Source organism: Lissotriton vulgaris, chromosome 3_1 (genome assembly GCF_964263255.1).
Source record: "Lissotriton vulgaris chromosome 3_1, aLisVul1.2, whole genome shotgun sequence".
NCBI lineage: Eukaryota > Metazoa > Chordata > Amphibia > Caudata > Salamandridae > Lissotriton > Lissotriton vulgaris.
Window position 1 is genome coordinate 718,427,519 of NC_141689.1, and position 22,020 is coordinate 718,449,538.

Sequence of the window (22,020 nt, forward strand, 5' to 3'; positions counted from 1 at the left end):
TCACCTATCGCCCATTTGGAGAACAGATATTGGGGTTTTTATAGCCGAGGATTGTGATGATAAAATGTGAGTCAGTCACTATCATGATATATACTTTAGCACAAAAAATGCTGTCCTACAGAGATGAACTGCATCCTGCCTGATGACTGGATATATCTGCCAAGTGCAAAATGCACACAGGACTACCGCATAACACATTCTTTGAAAAGCGTGACAAGGCGAGGGCACAAGGTCCTCATAGGGGCAATTAAACAGCTTCTTAAAATGAGGGATGGGTGTGTTGTTTTGATCATTAGGGGAGAGACAAACATTATGTTTCAATATATTTGTATTCAAATTTTACTTCATGTAGACATTGATAACATTTAGAGGTCGCCATGGAATGCAGCTGCGACCCCTAGCTTGCCCCTTGCTACCCCTGGCACTCACTTTGCGGAACCCTGGACTCAGAAGTGGCAAAATCAGTGCCAAGAACACAGGGGTGTCTTGCATTATCAGAGTCAGGCTCTAAGCTAATGTTTTGCTCACGTTTATTACAATATTAGTAAATACAAGTTTATTATTCACTATTAGTGTAATAAAAAAGTGGAGCAGCAAGATATGGACCTTCACAGGCATCTTCGATAAAAAACATAAGCCCGTTTTAATATATGTTGTGTGTGAATGTGGGTGAGAGAGAGTTTGTGAAAGAGAGCATGTATATGTGTGAGCATGTTTGTTTGTATAAGGGATCGTGGATGTGTGTGTCAAAATGAGTGAGCAAGTAGAAGTGAGTTCAAGGAAGAGTGAGAAAGTACGAATGAGGGATTCAGGGTGACAGTGAGTGCATGAGAGTAGGTGAAAATGAATGAGTGCAAGTGAGTGGTAATGATCGAAGGAGTGTGAATAAGTGAATGTAAGTGAGCATGTGTTGTTATGCTTGCAGATCTGCTGTTGGACATGGCATGCGTCTTGGTTTATAGAAGCACCCTTTACAAAATGTTGGCACTGCAATACTGGAGGCAATACTTGCATATGGGATACTCTGGGCAAAAGGATACTGATGGCACTCTAAGTAAATTTTTTCATGGAGCACCCATAAAAAATGCCAGCTCAGGCATTCTGGAGGAAATTCATGGCATTGGCGGCACTTGTGGCAAGTTTCTGGTGCTGGCACATTGTAGGAAATTCTTTGCAAATAGGAAGACAACTGTGGCAAGGTCATGGGGCCATCCGTGACGAAATGTGGTCCTTGAGATATTAGATAAAACCTTTACCATAAGGGAGCTCCATAGGTCAAGAGAAGCGCTGGCATATTGAATGTAATATTTGGGCTAAAGGGGCCACTATGACAAAATGGTGGTCCTAGTAAAGGAGGTAATTTTTGACATAAGGGTGGACCCAGAGGACATTTTAAAACATACTTAGGTGAGCTCCTGGGAACTGTCAGGTTTTATTAGCTTTTTCTAAAGACAATGGTCCCTAGACAGTCTGGTAAAATACAAATCAATATAGACTCAATAAGTGCTATAGTCTCTGTCCAGCCGGACAGGTTTTAATATATAATAAATGTATAACAAAGTAAGGGAAGAAATCCAAGTGGGACACAACCTGCATCCTACTGACAAACAACATTAAGTAAAGGGTTTAGGCAAAGAAAACGTATCTGCATATAACTTTGATATAAATGAAACAGACAGAATATCGTGGAGACACCATTACATATTTAACCTAGCAGTTTAGTGGATGTATATGGTCTACATTTGGACGACAGAGTTTCGATCCCTTAAATAAACAGTGGGATCAATTTCAGGACATTAAAATGACATGCCTGTATATATAAAGCTGTAATTGCGTAAACCATGGAAAAAATTGGGAGAAAGCAAGAGACATGAGATAACAAGCATTTACAATGCAATGGTTTCGCCTTTGGAAAAGTTAGAGCTATTGGCATTGTAAATGACAACATTTGTATTTATGTGTTGGTTTTGAAAACAGATAAATAAATGGCATTGTCATTTACATTGCCATTAGCTTAATCTCTGCAGTCACTCTGCAGTCCCTCGCACTCCCTAGTCACTCTGCACTCCCTAGCCCTCCCTAGTCACTCTACACTCCCTAGCACTCTGCACTCCCTAGCACTCTGCACTCCCTAGCACTCTGCACTCCCTAGCACTCTGCACTCCCTAGCACTCTACACTCCCTAGCACTCCCTAGTCACTCTGCACTCCCTAGCACTCCCTAGTCACTCTGCACTCCCTAGTCACTCTGCACTCCCTAGCCACTCCAACAGGGAATATGAACCTGCAAAGAGGCAACAATCCTGGTTTTTAACACAGTGGAGCCGTGTGACTTGGTGAAATTTGGCAAATACTGAAGCCTGCTACAAGTATAATTTAAGGACATTAATAATACTGATCACTGCTCCAATTAAAATCACCAAAACAGTGAATTTTAACGTTTTATATGGCAGGTTTAATCCACTTGGATAGATCTTTAAAATGTTTTCATTAGCCGCTCTCTGAGCCCATGATTTGAGAACTATCTGCTATATAATTCCCAGTCCGTATGCACTGTTGTGCACACGTAAATTAATTTGCACAGTAATTAGCTGATATTAAGCCACAGGTATTATTCATGATTCCCAAATTCTCATGACATTGATTTAAAATCTGTCCAAAACTGCTATATATTACTTACATTACCTATGCTTGCGATTAAAACAATATGCACATGTACTGTTTGCACAGCTAAGGTATTTTGCATAGCAATTATCTGGTTTCTAGCCATAGGTATGTTCACGATTTTGACATTTTTATGACATTACTTAAATTTGGCATATAAAAGGTAGTTTTGTCTGGTTAACTTAGAATCTATCTGCCCTCGGAGTTATATCTACTTGGCTGAGCTGCAGTGATCTACCCTGACCAGAGCACTGGCCAACTGAGAGAAGCCATTCAACAGTGAAACGCTGCTCGTCAGCCAGACCCTGAAAGTCGCATAACAATGAAGAACTAGGTTACCAGTTGTCTCCACACCAAACCCTGGGAGAGAGGGACCACCTCTATAATTGATGCCTGATGGGGAGAAGAGAGAGCTCAAGAAGCCGCGTGGAGGGAACGGCTCCCAAACACCAGTGGGCCCGGGATGCTCTTCTTTCTCTAGTCACGTGACTAACGTGTGTTTCAACACTTTGCAATGTTATTTTCCTTCTCACGCGTACCTAATATCTACCCAATGATCCATCACATGACGGAGTGATAGCCACGATCACAAGCCGCCGCGTTCTCCCATCTTAGGTGACATCATTCACTCCCCACTGAACTGAAGTGTAGGCATGAGATTTTAAACAGCTGTTCAACTGCACACCACTCAGCTACTGCACATACAAAATAAAGATCATTCTCTGTTACTAAAGACATAAAACTGGGCTCGTTTTCGGTCGCGTTGGACAGGCCACTAGCTATCTTCTACCCGTGGGATAGTGATGTCATACTGTGAGCCTCTCAGGACTCAAACAAATGTGGGCACGGTGGAGTCCCCCCTCCTGGGGACTCAGGAAGACCAATGGCAGGAAGAGCCTCTCTGGCTCGGGTTGGAGTCCCCCTCCTGGGGACTCGAAATGCACAGAAATGCCCCCTTTCGCTGGAGTCCCTCTCGGGGGACTCGAGATGCCGCCAATGCCCCTTGAGCCTCCTGGCTCGAAAAGAAGATGCCACCCGACGCGTTGGAGCGGCCCTCTGCCAACTGGGGCCGCTCGGCGAACAAATAGGAACTGCCCCCAGAGCCTTGCACAGTCACGGAGCCCCCACCAGCCCTCCTTCACTTACCGGGCGGTTCGTGGGGGACTCCGGTCCTTTCTCCTGTGTGGCGGTAGCGCTTTGCGGGGCTCTCTCAGCACATGAGAGCCCCGCCTTCACAATGCTCCCGGCCCGCTACCTGTTCCCCCGGTCCCCCATCTCGGGACCGGGCCGTCAATGGCTCGCGCTGTTTGTTTCTTTTTCCCGGCGGCAGCGAGCAGCCAATCGGTGCGCGGCGGCAGGCGGGACTTCCCTCCAAATGCGGAAGTCCCGCCCCGCGTCAGGCACCGTAGTGCCTGGCTTCCTGTTTTGCGGCGCTCGGGCCGCGGCGGTGATTCTCGGGCATTTAAGAGGGGTGGACACCCTCGAGACCAAAAGTAAACAGTGAAGCGAGGTGGGCACTCGCAAAGGGCGCCATAATCGGGGTGGCACCCGTCAATTAAGAATAAAGTGCAACGAAGCACTCGGGGGTACCAAATTACTGCAAACCCCGGAATCCAATCACCACACGGCAACAGTGGTGACGCTGCGCCGCACGGGCCAATCCCGTTGCGGCGTTTGGTGAGGGGGCTCGGCTCTCCCGTCCAATCGGAGAGCAGCGGGCTCGTTTTCGGTCGCGTTGGTACCGGCAAGGTACGGGGCCCTTCGTCGGGGGTTTACTGATCCCGGGTTGCGGTGGTGAAGCTGCACACAGGTTATTTTAGTGCGCTCTGCTCGGGGAAGGCTCACAAACCTTCAGTCTGCACCAAACACGTGTCGATGGATTCGGGGGCGTTCCCGGCGTCGCGTGACGTCGGCAAAAGCCAAAGAATCTCGGGAACGCCCCCGTGTCTGGTCCGGCATTGATGGACAGGCCCCTCGTCCAATGGCTAGGCTCCATTTATGGAGCTAGCCAATGGGACGGGGGGGCGTGTTCCAGAGTGCTTACTGTACTCAATAGATTTCTCTGGAGGAGGAGCCTAACGGCTCCGCCCCCCAGCGAAACCTAAAAAAGGGCAACTGAAGGTCCATACAGTTGTGCTCAAAGTTTTATCTTATTCTTATTAGCTTGGCACACCATGAAAAGACTTGAATATTTAGTGAGTGTGGTTTTAGAACCTGTGGCTCTTTAGCAAATTTACGTAAAAACTGCATTAAAATGCACAAGTAAAGCCCATTTTTTCCCCAAAAATTCTCAGGGGAGAGAAACCCATACATACCCTCTGCTTCCCCCTAAAAGAATATTAATTATGCAACTTCAGCAAAGTTGATTATTGTGATGTCCTCAGGATTAAGGTTATGTGACAACACTTCGTGGAATGAAGCAGGGTCAAAGGTCATATGATGTCACTTCCTGTGCCATTGTTAAAGTCAAAGGCTATATGATGTCAATTCTGCTACCCCTGACATTTCAGTGAATCAACGTCCATGCATGTAGGTCGACAGAATCATCAGGAGCGGTATTTGGTGTAAACAATGCTTTCATCATAAAATGTGTAATTTCTGTGCACTGATTTGTGGCGGAAGCAGGGTAATTTCACGGGTGGTTTTGGGACTACAAACGGAGTACGTACACTACTACGGGGCGAATGGATTACTTTCTGTCCACACCGGTACGGAAGTATAGACAAGGTGGCTTTGTACATATCTCTGTGCCGGGGTCAGTGCTAATGTAAAATCATATCAGGCACAGTACGTGGGACTGTTCAGTACGTAAAACCCAGTGACAAGCAGGAGCAATAACAAAGCCGTGCATGCATGTCTGCAGCAATTAATAGAACTCTTGACATTTTTCAGGTAGAAATTGACTAATTCCACTGGGACTATCGCGATAAGCAACCCTGGTGCAGCACCTGGTAATCACGCAGAAACTGCTGCAGGCTTCCATTAAAAGAATCATAAAAGGAGCATTGAAGTGCACACCAGAAAGCTGATTGAGGTCTTAATTAAAAACAACTAAAACATACAAGGTAAACAGGGGCACCTTTAAACGTGTGGTCACCGGTAAACGGAAAGTACTTTGCTTTAGACAACCAAGGAACACCAACTCTTTTTAAATCTGTATTCATAACTTTTACCTTTGAAGCAGACAAGTATTTCATCTATCTGTTTCATAATTCAAATCTAGCACAATGAACAGAGACAAGTTTTAATAGCATGTTATTTAGCATTTTAAAACCAATAGAGGTATCTTTAAATAGCAAGTAAATATCCTTAAATCGAGCTCAACCCGCTGTAATTTATAGAAAGGCCTGTTCCATTTAATTTTTAGTGAGACCCTGATGCTGTAAATTTAGGGTAACGGGTCCCTTCACAGAGCAGATTACTCTCAGCAGTGTGTACAAGCAGAGAAACTACACACCGATTTATTCGATAACATCTGCAAAGATTTCCAAGCGACCTTCAAACATCGAGGTTAACTCACCACAAGATATCACATTTCGCTATTTGACAACAAACTGTGCCAACTGCAAAAAATCATCGCGCAAGGGCACTTAGCATACTCCTGCAGAACAAAAGGCTAATCTTATGCCATTTAGTTATGTACTAAAACAATTAATGTAAAATATGTATTTAGTTCTAAAATTCACAGCAATCCGCCAACTCACCAAAAACCACATGCACTGACTAATTGAGAGTGTGATTCTCAAATAATAAGCTCAAATACATTCTGAGATCTGGTACCATCAAAAGGACCGTGCTCATGCGGTCTTAGTGGTGACCGCTGATAGGTAGCTAGAGGGAAGATGTCTCAAAGTGACAGCAATAACAACACTTTAAGGACGATCAGCCCCAGAAGTGTGAAACCATACATTTCAGCATTGAACTGCTGTCAATAAAGACATTTGGAGGTGGAAGAAAGAGGCATGCTATGTTGACGCTATTGAGTTAGAAAATGTAAAGCTAAAGCGCCTATGCAAGATCCGGGGTGATGTTGTTCTAAAGAGTATATAAGGAAATGTGCCCCTAAACAGACAAGATTTTGGTCAGCAAATCAAGTAACAATCAATTAAATAAACATTATTAGGACAAGATAGAAGTTAGAAACCATAAAGCTTTATTAAAAGTTTTAAATTAATTGTAGAATGCAAAATATGGTTAGTTTCAAAATTAGGCAAAGTTCATAATAAATAATATACAGGGAATTAGCATAAGGCGACATTAAATTGCAGAAATCAGTTGTGAGTACCAGATAAAACTGGCATTTAGCCTAATAAATTCAGCATGAGACTTAGGGTCTCTCTCAGAAAGAATCAGCAAACTATTCAAAGTCCAGAGTATGCTACAAACCAACATGAGTCTGTTCTCTAAGAATCAGGGATGCAACTCCAGCACACCTCCAAGATGAGCCCACTTTTATAGAAAGTACACAGTAAAAATCACGTAGTCAGCATGAGGTGAGCAAAATGTTACACAGGTTCAACGAGTTAATCAGAACAAAATGGAATAATACCTAATGGAGAAGTGTGGCTCAATGGTTAGAGTGGCAGACCCTGATGCAGAAGTCTGGCCCGGGACAGAGGGTTCAATTCCCGACGTGGCAGGGTCTTGAGCCCAAAAATGTCCACGGACTCGATAATTCTCGCTTCGGTGCCTGCTCGAATCACGGGTTCACACTCTGCAACTCCGGGCAATAGCTTGCTTAATCTCCACTATGGCCCCCCGCGGCGGGATGCGAGGCTTTCACCTAGGGGGTGCCCAATACGGGTTATCTCACAGAGAAAAACCAGGACGGGTTCCCAAAGCAAGCGCTTTGAGACCGTTGAGCGCTATATAAATATAAAATTACAATTACTAATGCCATGCCTTAAATGAAAAATAATTAGTCCCCGTTTGACCTAATATCATTCGATGTCAAAGTAAAAATCTAGTTACATATAAAAGAATGATGGGCTTATGAAATGAATTGTCAAACAGCAAAAGCCTTAATAAGAAACATTTGAGAGGCAGATTTCCTCTAGACCTTACAAAGGACATCATTTTCATTCATACAAAGCAAGCAGCGTTACAAAACGTATTACATTTTAATAATGTTACAGTGCACATTTTGCTGCACGTGGAGAGAGCAGAAATGTACACATGCTCACGATTAGGATTCAAGATGGTTTCTGGGTCTAGTTGGGCCAATTTAAGCAATAACGCAATTGGGCAGAATTTTGCAAATTTGATTTATTTTTAAATCATTAATGCCACTGAATAGTCATTTTTGATGAATTAGAAATTTCCTCTAGCAGTTCTTAATTCCTAATAACTAATTTATCAAATTGTCTTTTTTTGTCAATTGATTTTTCAGACTGACACGAATGCTGCTCTTGTGGTGTTGCTGGTCTGACCCACCCTCTATAAACCTTTCTGTAAAAACGAAATACCAAAATGAAATGTGTTTGATAAACATACTTTAAAATGCCATACTATGTATATGCATGAGCCAGGATTAGCTAAACCTGTAATACATGGCAAGGGGTCATTTTGCAGCTGAAGGTGCGCTAGAATATGAACGATGCAAAATGAACGCAGGCACACTCAAGTGGCCCTGAAATGCCTGTAATTTAGTAGCACTGCAGTGATAGATCCTATTTAGGGAGACCTCGAACAGTGCTACCTCCACGCATGCAAGATAAACTAGTGCACAATGACCCAACTAAAATAATAGTGAATACTGACTAGTAGAAAATGGTGACTGGGAAGAGCACACCTGCCAAATGGTCTCATATCATAACTCGGTCCCTTTGAGTTGCACAACCCCCCCCCCATAAACTGGATGGAGCCTGGCAACACAGAAACACATCAATACACCAACAAGGAGAAGCTACTCTTCTCTTGATAGACAAATAGGATAGGGACCTCCTTCTTTTAATTCCCTACACATAGAGGGGGATTCTACGATTGCCCTGAAGAAAGTCCTGGACCTTTATGGCCCCTGTGGGCTGAAACATGTTGGCATTGACACTAGGGTCTTAGGACAAATAAAATCCAAAGAGACCCGTTTTTTAACAATTTTTAATCACCCGATCTGACCCAAGAATAAAGGGATACCAGGGGTCATATCGAGGTCTTTTATCTTTAAGTCCCCCTGTCTTCATCTACTTAAGAGCTACCCAACACTGTGGTTGAGCCCACCTCGACTTTTAGGGGTCGGGGTGACCCGATGATGAAGCATGACACCACTAGGGTGTGTGAGGGTAACTAAAAAGAACTTGTGTTTTCCCTTACACAGCAGGGACATGACTAGCATGATTCCCCTTTTTCCCTAGGTGGTCGAGTGCATATTCCAGACCACGATAGACAATTACCCTTAAAGCAAACACTGTTTGAGAATCTTTCTCAAACAGAGTATTATTGGAGTATTTGTTGTGAATTTTAATTCTCATGTCATTTCCACCATATCTGGATTTGTAACCAGCACCAGGTTGCATTCTGGGACTTGAAGTTTTACTCTTAAGATTGTAGACCTGGACTCTCACAACTACAACACAAAGTGTACTCTTGGCTAGAATGTCAGCACTCATTTACAGAATCACAAATGGCAAGGGCTCTTGGCAGCTATAGAAGAGGGTGAAATCATTCGATTAAAGGAGGCTTCCCCGGTGTCCTGTCAGTGACAGAACACAGGAGTACAGTGGTGCAAGAGAGGACGGCGTGGAGGGGTGATTGTGGGTGGAATTGTACAGCCTAAGGCTGCAGAATGCCACCAGCATCGCTAAGGGTTGCATCTGTGTGAGCCCTGCAGCTAGCTGCTGGATGCATTGGCGAGACATCACACAGGCAAGAAGGCTCACACGGAAACAGCAGTAAATATCGGTACAAACCGTTCTACCTACCTAAGCTGCTTAGCATTTGAAAAACTACATGCAGGAAAGAAGTTTAAAGTGGAGCACACATTTTGCTAGTGTTTCTTCTGCCAAGCAGCTAAATTCATGCACTGGGGGTTTACCTGCCATTTCCCATGTTTAATGGAGTTTTTTGCAGTGTCGGACTGGGGAAAGAAAGTAAGCCCTGGCAAAAAATGCTCTAACCATCCCCGCTTCCTTCACGATATCCCTTTCTTTCCATCCATTCATTCTCTCCTCTCTTTTTTTCTCCCTACTTTCCCCGGCCCTGCCTCTCTTTCTCTCTCTTTTGAAGCCTTCCTGTGCCTATTGCAATTAACCTTCAGGAAACTGGATAAAATGAGCCGGCCTCAGCAAGCTCCAACCCACCAGGGAAATGCCCTGTGGAATAAAAGGCCTGTCCGGCTCTGGTTATTTGATATACCTTTGCTCCTTGACTTCACTGTGTTTCAGCTTTAACAGTGACAGTGTGGCAGCCCTGGTTGCTGTGTCACAATTAATCAGCATGCCCTTTACAACAATTCCCATATATTTATCTTTTCAATCGCAATTTAAGTCTGAGTCACAGGGAAACGGGTAGAAAACAGAGACCTTAACTGGGCAATGCAGGTGCTCACTGTTTAGAGCACCGGTTTTCTCCCGAGATGTGCCAGTACTCTCCAATTAAATGTATTGCAACAGAGCAGAAAAGGCAGGCACTCTCACTTTCAAATTAAAGAAGTGCCGATACTCCGTACCAGACAGTACTGGCCATTTAAACCCTTTACCGCGGCACAAATTTCACTGCGGTGCTGGGCGCTCCATTGAGTGAGAGGGGCCACGTCGGCCAACGGACGTGCGCAGCACTACCGAGGTAGTGCTCGCGACTGGCGCACGTAATGGGTTAAAGCACTGGCTTGGATGGTCAGCAAAACACAAAGGGCATCAACACGAACTGAGGCGTTATTAATTGCCCCCGATAAATTACAATACCATGGGGCACGTTATTTATTGGGTGCAATAAATAACACTTATTATTAGTTTTGGGTAATTATATGCACATTTTGGTGTTTAACTCACCAAAATCCACTTGGTATGGTTATACTGTATGTTTTCCTCTGTGTTCTATTTCAGCAGGTTTCACCTCAGTGATGTCATCAGTGATGTCATCAGTGAAGTCATCAGTGAAGTCATTTGAGATGTCATCAGTGATGTCACATGACCATGTCATCAGTAATGTAATATGTGACTTCATCAACAGTACATTGCGGGGCACAAGCTATAGATAGCTCAGCTAACTATAACGGTTGAATTTGACAGGTTTTGTACAAGTAAAATGCCAGCCTAACTATATCGTCCCTGAAACCTGTGTTTTTTTAGTGGATTTCGAAGGTTTTTTAAATGCTAATTCCGAACTATAATGTCCTTGTAACCATTGGCTTTTTCAGTGAATTTCTAAGGTTTTTTAACTAGCACTCATGTTTGCAAAGTGGTGGAGAAAAGGGGCTGGGCCTCCAACCAGCTTTCAGGAATTACACTGCGTCCAACTTACAGGAGCTACAAGGAGGGCTTCTTGGCCACCAAGGCCTCTCTGGAGTAAAGTGGACATAATCCCCCAACCAGTAGTGCGCCAGAAGGCATCTTTGCAGAGTTGTGAAGAAAGGTGGATGTGACCTCCAAAGACCTCTTATCAATCCCCCTTTGTGGGACTTACTGGAGGTAACAAGAGGGGTATCTGGCCCAAAGGATGTCCTTGTTGGCCAACTACCCCTCCTGTTACAACACACAGCAGGACTGCTGATTTCTGATAGCAGGCCATGACCCTTTCGCCGCCAGTCTGCAAACGTGCTTCCTGGTAAATGTCCAAATGTCCAGTATTTGTAAAGCGCAAACAATTACCCGAAGGTGTCAAGGCTCTGGGGGCCGTCAGGAAGATTAAGCGAGCTTTTGCCCAGAGTCACATGGGGCTGGCTGATCAGCCGCCGGCATCAGTGATCGAACCGTCAGCCCCAGGTTCTGGAGCCAGTCGCCCTGGCCGCTGCGCCACACCTCTTCCAGGTTGGCGGATAAAGTCTCCTTCGTTGCTGGGGTCCTTAGGGGCCAACTAGCCTACTGGTTACCTCTAGTAAGCCCCACATATCTCGATTGCCAAGAGGTGGTCAGAGGCCACACCCACTTTCTCCACCATTCTGCAAACGCGCCTCCTGGCATACTGCTGCTTGGGGATGAAGTCCACTTTAGTCCTGAGGCCCTCAGGACGCAAAGGGACCTCATAGCTCCACCAGCGGTGCGCTGACTAGGTCCTAACTGTAACTACCTACTGACAATCGCCAGTAGGCGATATGTATATATGCACAAAAATATATATAAAAAAAGATAGACACACACACACACACATATATATATAAAATATTATATATATATATATATATATATATATATATATATATATATATATATATCCTTAGTAACCCAACACAACCCCATAACCCATACCCACTCTAAAACCAAAAAAATTACCTTGCCATCCAAAAGCCATATCCACCCTAAAATTACCCTTGCCACCCAAAAAACCCATATCCACCCTAAACCCTAAAAATACAATTGCCACCAAAAAACCATACCCGCCATAAACCCTAAAAATACCCTTGCCACCCAATAACCCATATCCACACTAAACCCTAAAAATACCCTAGTCACCCAAAAACCCATGCCTACACTAAACCCTAAAAATACCCTTGGCACCCAAAAACCTATACCTGCCCTAAAACCTAAAAACACCCTCGCTGCAACACACACACACACACGTGTACACACACACATATATATTATAAATAATACACTTGCCTGTAAAATACTTACATTTTCATGGTATAGGCATGAGTGGTAAAGGCAGATCTGTTGTAAAAAATATGCATGGTAAGGATGCATACTTTAAGTCTGTGGTGTAAAGGCATTAGTGGTTCTGACTGCGTTTTAAATACTGTTTCCCCGGTTATTCCTGTTTGGATCTACCAGACTCTATGTGGTCTCCTCTGATGGAGGTTTCCTCACACTGGTACTAAGCATGGGCGGAAAATCCGTTTCGCTCGCGGATTTTGCGGATTTTCGGGAAATTCGCAATCCGCGAGATTCGCGAATCTCCCGCAAAATCCGCAAATAGCGGATTTTGCTCGCACTGCTCGCACTGTTCGCGTGAGTTCGCGTGAGTTCGCGCCCCGCGAATAAGTGCAAAATTGCAGAAATACGATTTTAGCAAACTGAAAGTAACTACTTACCAGGTTCAAAAGTTCAGGCTCATCATTAGTAGCCATTTCCTGTAGTGCTTGCTGAGGGGCCCCTCCAGAGTTCAGTTGCCAGTTGCAACTATTATGTGACCCTGCTCTGAACCTCAGAATAGTTACACATATGCCACAAAGGTCCTGAATTACAGCTAAGGGAGACAAGCAGGAGCCAGGCTGGCAGTTCAAATCCATTAATCAGCCCCTAATTCATTATTGTCAGTTGGGGCAGGGCAGGTGTTGTAACTAATTTTGCAACAATGAAAGCACTTAGCAAGTGCAAAAGTTCACTAATCAGGAAGCACTAAGGAAGCAGGTGCCAGCTAAAAAAATATTCTGTGACACATTAATCAGCCCCATATTAATTCAGGTCACTTGAGGCAGGGAAGGTGTGCTTGCGTTGCCACAATAATGTACACTGACTGGACAACCAGAGGGTGCTGTGATGAAACAGAGGGTGGCATGGGTGGGCCAGAGGGTGGCATGAGTAGTCAGAGAGTGGCAGTGGTGACAGAGAGTGGCAGTGATGAAGAAGAGTGTCCCAAACAGGCTGGACACGTAGAAACAACAAGTTCGCGAAACTTGCGACCCGACAGGTAAGTTCGCAATTTGCGACATTGTACAAAACCCTCGCGAACTGGCAGAAACCCGCGCAAACACACAAAAAAAAAATCCGCAAATTCGCGAGAATTCGCGGATTTTGCGGATTGCGAGTTCGCAAATCCGCAAAATTCGCGAACGCGAGATTCGCAAAATTCGCCCATGCTTAACTGGTACTATTCAATGACTGCTCCTTGAACGTAGCCAACCCCTTTTCACTGCTGATTTACACTCTGGAAGTTTTAGTCAACCAGGACCAAATGTACTGTCGTGCCAAATAGCTCTAAAAACTGTCAAAAAAACACTTGTTCTTTCTCTCTTGTTGATGCAGAGACAGTGTTCAACAGTCATCATACATTCTAATTAAAGAACACCAACACAAGCCCACAAAAACTATGGCCAGAATGTGCCCTGTGTGCCACGCAAAAGCTTTCTAATCAGTTTAGGAAAGGACACTGCACACAAAAATGCAACAGGATTAAGGTACAGAAAAAGCTGCCAGTATGAGCAGTATTTTACAGAAAGATGAGATATGAGACTTTGAGCTGAGGTTTAGGTGATAGTAAACCTTCTGCAGTTCTCCAGAGTTTGCTTTCAGTGACTTGGAGATCTTGGCACTCAGATCAATGTGGCATTATAGAGGGCATGAGAGAGTTGAAGTTGTATTCATAAGATACTAAAAGTAATTGTCCCCAAGACTGCAACCTGACTGACAAATGCTTGGCAAAGTTTGTGCAAGCGAACAACACAAAGGTTTTATAGAGGAACCTGAAGAATAAAACCCAGTGGCGGCTGGTGCCATTTGAAAGTGGTGAGGCGTAAAATGTTCGGCGCAGCACACCATGGCGAGAGCGCGAGGCTGAACAGCCTACGGGAGGTTTGGAGGTTTCTCCCAACCCCCCCCCGAGAACATTTTGACAAAAAGTGTCGGCAAACGGTGCATTTTCAAGCTAATTTGAGGAAGCAAGAAGGTTAATAAAGCAATTGTTAAAGTGCAGTTATTACATTAATAAGGAGGACCACCGCACTGACGCCAGCATGAACATCCAACTGCTTAAGCACCTTCATGGTTCCTTCTGCCTCCCCAAGAGTGCCCACTTTCATTTTCTTTCGGTGACACACAGGGCTTTATGTGGGATGTAAAATCTGGGGGGAGGGGTCTCTCATAGGCGCATGGCCGCTGTCATTAAGGGTGAGGCTTAAAACACTAAAGTTAAAAATCTGTGCTTAGAATAGTGTGTGCCCCACTGGTATTTTGCTGCTTCTCATTCATACAGTTAAATAACACAACAAGTAACATTACACCTACAGCAAGCCAGAACTATTGGCTTTGTCAATGGTTGTAAATTGCATAACATAAATAAACAACGATTAGGACTTCAGTGTATATAATATTGAAATTGCTGCCATTCTTGTGGGTGAGGTTGTGGCTAAGGCTAGAGTTGCCGACCATCAAGATGAGAAAGCAGATTTGAGCCTCAGGTGGGCTCCACATTGTATGATTCAAATCATGACTATGCCCAAAACCTTACCTCTGCAATAAATCAGCCCGTCACGTCACTGCCTTTGATGTAATTTAAAAGAGACTCGTTTTTCAGTTTTCTATAGCGCAAACTTGGAGCGCTTGACATGAGCACCAGTTACCAGGACATATTATATGTCCTGGTATCTGGTGCTCATGTAAAGTCCAAGTTTACACTGTATAAAACTGAAAAACGAACATCTTTGAAGGTACATCAAAGGCAGTGACGGTTGTACTGTACAACCCGTCATCACTGACCTTGATGTAACTTGAAAGAGACTGGTTTTTCAGTTTTATGTATCAGAAGTTTGGAGCGCTTTACATGAGCACCAGTTACTAGGACAATATGCCGTGGTAACTGGTGCTCATGTAAAGTGCTCCAAGTTTACGCTATAAACAACTGAAAACAGTCTCTCTACTCATTAGTCTATCTGATCTTTCTGAATCCTGATGAGGCCTCACAACGGCTCCAATAAGGGGCCACCAGAACACGAGAGATCATGCCCGGAGCTTTCCTCTCGACTCTCTCTCTCCACGATCCCTGTTGTGTAATGGCGTATACCTACGCATGAAGAGGGGAGGGGGAGAGAGAGAGGCTGAGAGCAAGGGCAGATTGGCCAATCACTGCACGCCTTCACAATAAAGCTGTGCAGTGATTGGTGAATATGCTCCATGTACTTCCCAATTACAGGCTCTTCTTCTCTGCAAAGTGACGCTAAAGCAGCTGGATTGGCTAGGGCAGGACAACTCGCTGCTCATCAGGAGCATGGGGAGCTGCGGCTTCGACCCCCCCAGCGCTTTCATTCTCGAGGCCAGAGTGCTGAAAACTGCGCATGTTGGGCTGGTCAGGGAAAGGCACCGACCAACCCAACTGTATTTACTGATTGCTCGTGACCCCTCCCCCTCAATTCGGAAAGGCGTGAGTTATCACAGACAGGTGCCGTGGAAAGGAACCAGCCTGCGGCTGAGACTGCTGACTGCCGCGGGCGGGCTGAGAAGTGTAAGTAAACACTACACTTTTTTAATTTATGTTTAAATATATTACACCCATTTACACTTTTATATATCAGCACTGCTCACAGCTGTCTGCAGCAAAATAAGGAGGGGGGCGACGCCCAAACGCCCTCATGGAGGAACCGCCCCTGATAAAACCCCTGAATTAAGTACAGAGAGGAGGGCCATATTCCCAGTCAATTTTTAAACGACAAACAACATGGAATTTCTCTAGAAGTTGCAGGCCTCTGGCATCCAATCAAAATACCTCTCCCCTTGTTCCATGAATGCCAAGATGTTCAGAAGCATATACAACGTTCTACTAACTCTAGTGCATTATTAAGTCTCTCGTGTTAGCTGCCTGTAGGTGAGGATTGGTGTAAGCATTTCAGGCATTAGTTAAAAGAGATAAAGGATGATAAAAACAATTTTGTGCATAAATGTCCATCCTAACCAGCTACAACTACTGCTTCTCTTATATGAAGGTCAAAAAGCCATTGGGGCTATTCACAATGGCAACTTACACTTGTGAGTAATTTACATGCGAAAGCTTACTATTGCACTTTTAAGAAACAATAATACTATGGGCTATTCACAAGTGTAAAGTTACAACAAAGTGTAGCCTTGCACTTCCTTAACACCAGGGGAGGGGCCAATTATGAGCGTAAAGTTATTACTGCCAAAAAGGAGCCAGTAAGCCCAGTACGACACATGGCGTACCACTGATACTGCAACACACTCCCATAGAAAAGTAATGGAAGTAGGGACTTAATATAGACTCCCAGAGGAAACAATTATAATTTGAATTAATAAAAATAGTTAAAAATATAAACAATTTTAATGTTAAAAATCTAAAATTAAAACATTAATTCAACATATTTTAAAAAGCTTTTTTAATTTAAAAATGAGTGCAACATTAATTAAAATGTACTTACACGAGTTTTAATTAATTCTGAGCATCACATTTAATTATTAGAACATAATACAAATATTTTTTAACTTTAGGTGTTTTTTTTATTTAAACCTCGGAAAAATACTTTTAATTTATTATATTCAAATTAATTAAATTTAAAACAGGTTATTAATGCTGTAGCAGTTCAATCTTTGTTCTATATTCAAAATAAATATATAAAATTAATTTACATTAATATTTAACATAAAAATAACTTATAAATACTTGTACTCATTTTTTCTAGTTTAATAAATGTTTTACATTTTTACTAAACTTTAATACACAACGATCTCGGTCACTGGAGTAGAGATCTTCCTTTGACAAAGTACAGGGAGTTCCCCACAGCTCTGAACTAGAGTACATTTACTACTGTTATGGGCCTTTTTTGGCAGTCATAACTATAGAAGTTCAGTTTGTGAATAGGAATAGGCTTACAATTTTGTGACTACATGGTTCTGCATGGTTCTCCCTAGACCCCTTCCTAACCCCTTCCTATTCTCCCCAAATGTTTGCTCCTTTAGTAGTAAATATTTCACATTGGCAGTCACCCCATCCCTCTTACATTTACAACTAAAATTATACCTATGTGTGTAGAGATCACCGCACAGGCAGAGCTGTATGCCTCCACATGTAATTTGTGAATAGCATATTGTGGTAAGTTTGCAGTACTGTTATAGCACTACAATCCATAATACAAAGAGCAGTTTGTGAATAGGCCACATTATGTTTACTTTCAAAGTAACTTCCCTTTCTTACTGATTATGGTGATGACTCCTCCCTTTTTGTTGACTGCCGGTGAGCATAGCACCTCGCTTATCCAGTTGGCTTTGAGCCTGTTAGCGTCCTCTATGGACACTTTAGTTTCTTGGAGGACGTATATATCAGCCTTCAGTCTATTTAGGTAATAACTAACGGTTAAGGCACATATCAGCAGCCAAATGTCTCACTGATTTATACAAAAGAGTAATGGATGGGATGTTTGAATAATTATAAGCCACTGGTAATTACTCTGGTCCGCATCCCAGTCCATTGTTGTTTTGCCCACAAGGCCACCTCAGATTAGACCCAGCCATATGCAAATTAGCCTTGATCCTGCTCCAATAGGAACTGACCAGCCTGAACTGCCAAGCCAGGTCCTCTCTCAACCGGAACACAAGCAACACACAACCTACTTTGCCCAAGTTGGGGCTCGTCTTTCAGGTGCAGCTTGGCTCCAGTGGCAAAGAGAGCACGAGACCTATGCCTTGTTGTTGTTGTTGCCGCCCTAAGAGTGACGGGTATCCCCTTAAGTGGGTCCTGTGCTCACTGTAACATAAGACTTGAGATACACCCTACTGATGAGCCCCAAGTTGGGCAGAACCGGTCTGGGGTTGCTTTTGGTCCCTCATGGAGGAGGCCCTGCCTGGCAGTTTGGGACAGATTGCTCCTACAAGGAGACAGGTTGCCACATATTTGCATAAGGCAGGCCTTTGTCTAGAAAGGCATTGTGGCTCAAAAATGATGGACTGGAATGAGGCATCAAGTGATTTGCAGTGGCTGAGAATATTTCAATCCATTACCTTGTGGCTGTTGCAGTTGACACCCTAAGTGCGATGGGTATGCCCAAACGTGGGTCCCATGCTCACTGTAAAACCAAAGGGGATGATGGACAGAGTGTTGAACATTGCAAGCACTCACCCCCAGTCAACTGATCTGGGTTTAATCCATCATCATTCTTTAGCTCACTCCGCCACCCCAGTTCAGACATGGCCATATGCAAATCAGTCTGACCCTGTGCCTCATGGAAACAGTCCAGCCCGAACTGCCAAGCCATGTCTTCCTTGGACCAGAAACAAGCATCCTGGGACCGGTTTCTGGCTAATAGTCGTCATCAGCCGGCGTAGCTTGAATCCAGTGGCAAAGTGAGCAAGGGACCCACATCTGGGCATACAATGCCAACTTAGGGCGAACAAAGCAAAACCAAAGAGAAATTGATGGACGGTGTGTTGAACATTGCAAGCACTCACCTCCAGTCAACAGATCTGGGTTTATTCCATCATCATTATTTAGCTCACTCTGCCACCCCAGTTCAGACATGACCATATGCAAATCAGTCTGACCCTGTGCCTCATGGGAACAGTCCAGCCCGAACTGCCAAGCCATGTCTTTCCTGGACTGGAAACCAGCATCCTGGGACCGGTTTCTGGCTAATCAGCTGTTATCAGCCAGGCTAGCTTGAATCAAGTGGCAAAGGGAGCAAGGGACCCACGTCTGGGCATACCCTGCCAACTTATGGCGAACAAAGCATGCGCACTGTGCCATAGGACTCAATCTGACAGGGCTCAAGTAGGGCAAATCCAGTCGGAGGTTGCTTCTAGTCCCTTCTGGAGGGAGCCTAGCCTGGCAGTGCCGGATTGACTGTCTCCATGAGGAGCAGGGTCGGTACTTACTTACATATGGAGGGCTTTTACCTACAGTGGCATGGTGGGCGAGAAAAAATTGACTGGAATGTGGCCCGGAGTGATTATAAGTGGCTTAGAATAATTCAAGCATTCCATCCATCACCTTGTTGTTGCAGCCAAATGTCGGCAACAATCTCTTAACTCTCTAAACCAGCCTACGAGTCTACTGTTACTCATTCACCTTCTTCACTACTTTGTTAATATCAGCAATTATCATTTCTCTTTTTGTTTTTTTCTATCTTCTTTTCAGTGACATATTTAGAGGTCCTAAAAGGGTCTTTATATTTCCTTTATATAATTATGCAGTCGCGTCTGTAAAGACATTAGCAACATACCCTCTTTTCATGCTTTCAACGTTTTTTTTCTTTTACAAAACCGGCTGTTTCAATCGTGCTGTTTAATGAAGGTTGTATTTTTCACCGTCTTGTTCAGCGCTCGTAGATTCTTCTCTGCGGGACCTGTATTAAATGTTTAGATAAAAGGTTCGCTGAAAGCATAATTTGCCACAGCCTTTCTACCTGCGTAACTGCAATGAACGTCAGAGCTTGTGGGTAATTGTGCTTCGGTTCTGTGACCTGCTCTCCTCTCGCTGAGCCATCCTGGTGTTTAAACAGTGAGCATGTCATTTCCCATGACGGTTTTGTGTGTACCTCTGCATACAAACAAGTAACATTTCGAGTGACGTTCTGCTGGTGTTGCTAATTTTACTACAGAACCTAATAGCTCAGACATCATCAGGATTGTTCTAACGCAAACCCACAATTTAGGAAAACACAGCACTAGGTGTAAAAATGTAGCAAACTAATTCTCCACAAAGGGAATTCATAAGTATTAAGTACATTCTGCTTTGTACCTGGCCAACAAATCTGAGTTGAGATAGACACGGAAATGGAAAGAGTGCCTGAAATGTACACAACTGCTTTAAAAGAATGGTGATCCCTTTCGATGGGTTATGCTGTCCATATTGAGTAAAGGACATGGGTGTTAAATGAAACGACCCCAGCTTGACAGAAGCTACTATGGATTACAAGAATTAAAAAGATGTTTCCTTTCAGCTGTCCTCTAGGTAGGAGGCTGCCTGAGCAATGTCACAAATCTGCCAAAACTAGACCAGAACCTTCACAAAGAAACCATCATAGTCACATTTACTAAAAGGCATTCAAACAACCAGCATAAACCTGAACATATTTTAATTTGTTGACCATGCAATGCATTTCGGACTGTTGTAAACTATGGGAATGGAAACAATGGTCTGTGACCAGAAAAAAAATCAACTCACAATATATGTTGCATTCCACATTACAACTCGGTTAGCAAATAACCTTATAACACTAAATAATGCATATACAAAATCCCTGATTTTTGAATTAAACCAAGTAAATAGACCACCCATCAAACAGCCGCACAAATATCTGTAATAAATAACAAGATATTTATTTTTGAGCAAATCAAGAAATTACTTGAACAGTAACCATAGGTTGCGTGCAAAAGGATAGGAGAAAGGAAGGTAGTGGTGTTGGGAAGTGAGAAGGTGAATCAAAGAACACAAGTAATCAATTAGATATTTTACATATACTGAAAACAAAGATCAGTTTTTTGCAAGCCTGTCCAAATACAATTTACAAAGATTCTGTAGATGTCGTTGTGCAAATAATGCAATTTCAAATGGTATGGAAGGTTTTAGAATGTCGGTACAGGTCTTGATCATAGGGAGAGCGTTAACGTTTCGACTCAACTGTGCAGTGGAAATTTTCAACCTTTGCTGCGAGTCTTCATCAGGACTGTGATGCAACCTAAGATGGAAACTATGGGCCTGATTTACAAAACCATAAATTACAATTACAGAAAGTCTGATTTACATTCATTCTTGCTTTTGCAGAATTAGCTGATCCTAAATCCCACTTGTGATTGCAATCTTGCAGAAATATTGTTGGCTTGGTAAAGAAGGTCGCCATCTCAATGTGGTGAATACCGACACAGATCTGGATTTGGGAGTACTGCCAGTGGTCTCTCATACACAATTTAATGACCCAAAGTCAGTGGTAAAATGGCGCACAACTGACCCAGTCCCATAGTAAATTCAGATGTAGAGTAGAAGGAATTCCATCCGAAGAAGGTTTTCTCCTATGTCGAGAAAAAGATAGTGAAACCAAATCGCACAAATGCACATTTCCCTCAAGCATAAACCTGTGGATTGCTGGCACCTTTCCGCCTGTTTTGGAGTGTATATCTGGATATTTTGTGAATCCCAAAAAATGAGCACATGTATGCAGGTCATGAGTACAAGTCAAGGACAATTAGACTCATACACTTTCTTTTCCAGTGTTACTGAAGTGAACTCTTAATATGATAGAAAATGATTTCATAATTTTTTTAAGTGTTTGGTTTCTTTGGAATGCTGGTTTTGTATTAACACTAACAGACTGCCAGGAAAAGCATTCTCCGCAAAATGATCTCTTTACTCCAAACTGATGAATGAGTGGAAATGTACAGAGTCTTCACCATGTTCCGCTTGGGATCACTCAAACGTTATTTACCCAAGCCTCCCTAAAAAGTAGGGATGTGCGAAGTTTATGGCATTTTCTGTTGCGTAATTACACAAATGTTGGCAACATTTCACTAAATTAGGTATAACTGCACAGAAACCATCATTCTGTGCTATA

The 22,020-nt window shown here is 43.4% G+C and overlaps 1 protein-coding gene across 2 annotated transcripts in view; it reads right to left on the reverse strand.

Annotated features, from left to right (window-relative positions):
- Positions 1 to 22,020, reverse strand: part of MCC (MCC regulator of Wnt signaling pathway) — a 1,280,822-nt gene that overhangs the window by 475,540 nt on the left and 783,262 nt on the right. The gene's annotated exons all lie outside the window — the stretch shown is intronic.